Source organism: Podarcis tiliguerta (genome assembly GCF_965153285.1).
Source record: "Podarcis tiliguerta genome assembly, chromosome: 5".
In the NCBI taxonomy this organism is placed as follows: Eukaryota; Metazoa; Chordata; class Lepidosauria; order Squamata; family Lacertidae; genus Podarcis; species Podarcis tiliguerta.
Window position 1 is genome coordinate 32860527 of NC_139538.1, and position 2631 is coordinate 32863157.

Genomic DNA, 2631 nt, shown 5'->3' on the forward strand with positions numbered 1-2631 from the left:
CAAGCGCTTCCGGGTCGCAGCGCCGCGGGTTTCTAAGGTAACGCAATCCGGAAGCGGCGTTTGACCAATCCGCTCTAGGCTCCGATGGGGCAGCGGTCTCTATCCTTGCGCCATAGAGAGAGCGCTGGTTTGAAGCGCTGGTGCTGGTTTGTTGGCTAGGCTTTTGAGTCCGCCCGCACCCAGCACTGCGGAGCTTGGTTTGCGTGCAAAAGCAGCCGCGCCGAAGGAGAGGCGAAGGTGGGAGGGAGAGAAAGTCACACGAGAGAGGAGGCGCTCGAGATAGGAACCTCGTCCTGGTTTAGCGCGATTTATTGCAATGGCAGCTCAAGGCAGCACAAACGCTGCGAGTGGGGCTCAGTTTTAAGAGTTAGTGCAGGCATAGGCAAACTTAGCCCTCCAGATGTTTTGGGACTACAATTCCCATCACTGGCCCTGTTAGCTAGGCATGATGGGAGTTGTAGTCCCAAAACTTCTGGAGGGCCGAGTTTGCCTATGTCTGAGTTAGTGGCTGGGCAAAGCCCCTCCAGCTGCTGCTGTTTTTTAAAAAATAATTTTTATTGAATTATTTTATGTTATAAAAAAACAATACAACCATACTACCACTAAATATAATTAAGAAATAAAAATTCCATACATCAATATTTAGTTTGTTATTTGTTACTTACCGTCTTTTTTTCCTCCCAAACATTCCATACAAAAACACACATATGTGCAAACACCCACACACAAAATGATAATAATGAAAGTAATGAAAGTGTGCCTCCAGGCAGGGTGAAGTCAAACTGCTGGGTTAGCAGAACCAAGGGGGCCTCCCCAAGGTGCAAGCCTGGGCAGTGTGTATGGAGATCCTGGGCTGCCCAGGTGACAAGACCCTCCCTCTCGGCCTCACTGATGTGGTCCAAAGGGAAGCAGAGCAAGACGTTCGGCACCAGCTTGGCTGCAGGAGTTGCTGGAAGGAGGCATACAAGACACCATCCAAATGTCGTAGGGACTCTACTCTGGATTTGTGCAGAGTTTACTCATTCACCTCTCTTCTCCTGAAGATATATATCCCCAAAGGCAGTGAAGGTTTAAGATCAGAGTTTTCCTTCTCCCGAGATGGGCTACCTTCCTAGGTTGACATGCCCTCTCTGCCCCTCACTTCCCTCTACAGAACTGCCTTCTTGAATGTTAGCCCCACTATTGGTCTTGTCCACTCAAGTCTGATGGAGCCTGTCTTCACATGCAGGGGAAGTCCCTAACTCACCAAAGGTTTGAGAGCCATTGGCTACCCTCACCTGGTTTAGCCAGCCAGTGAAGCTGTTCCCAGCGTGTGGCCATGTTGACAGCTTCTAGGAGCCACAGGTGAGAGCTGAGTGCAAGGTGGACAAACTGCCCCAGAAGGAGCATCACATGTCCCCCACCTGAGGTACCATCCCTCCCCATGCCCTCTTGGGGATTTTCTGCCTCTTACGTGATGACACTTCTGGGTGTGCCACAAAGAATCAATCAATCACAAATTTACACCAACTGTAAAAATACAGAAGAGCAATGGTGATCAAGCCTCGCTTGGACTAGGAGAGAAATGGGGAGCTAACCCACCAAATGTTGTTTACCTCCCATCAGACCTAGCCAGCATAGGCAGTGGTCAGGGGCTGGTCCTGCACAATAACCTCTAGAGTACCACCGTTTCCACAGCCCTTGACTAGGAACACCTTACAATAGACTTTTATGAAAGGTTCTGCCCAGGAATTGTAACTCTATAAGTTTTTAGTGGTTGATGTTTTCTTCTATTTTTAATATTTTGTTGGGAGCTACCCAGAGTGGCTGGAGCAACCCAGTCAGATGGACGGCATATAAAATCATCACCATCATCATCAAAACATTTACAGTGGTGCCTCGCAAGACGAAAAGAATCCGTTCCGCGAGTCTTTTCGTCTTGCGGTTTTTTCGTCTTGCGAAGCAAGCCCATTAGCAGATTAGCGCTATTAGCGCTATTGACAGTTTAAGGGCTATTAATGCCTATTAAAGGCTTAAGGGATTAGCGGTTTTGCTGCTAAAATGCTTTTAGCAGCTTAGCGCTTCAGAAAAAGGGGTTTTGGAGCGGAAAAAAACCCTCATAAATTTTCGTCAATTTTCGTCTTGCGAAGCAAGCCCATAGGGAAATTCGTCTTGCGAAGCGCCTCTGCAAACGGAAAACCCTTTCGTCTAGCGGGTTTTCCGTCTTGCGAGGCATTCGTCTTGCGGGGCACCACTGTACATTTCCAACACCTTTGTGGACCCTAAATCCAAAATCAAGGTTCAACAAGCAAAACAGCTTAAGCTATCATAAGTTTGGGAAACATTGCATTAGTCTTTCAAAAGTTCCTTTCCTCTTAAAATTTAAACCTGGCCAACATAGGGATGGGGTATTCAGTTTTTATTTAAAGGCAAACCTACCTAATTTGCACTTCCCGAAACAACATGTGAACCGAAACACAACCATCCTTTGAAATGTGCTTTTCTCATAATTTTGTGCTGCAGTTCTCCAGGCAAGTAATGTATACATAAGTGCACATGCTAGAGTGAACTGAAAATAACATATAAAATGCATTATATTCAGTAGAATTGCATACAAAAGTTTGTTAAGTTTGGACTGCTGAATTCTCATGT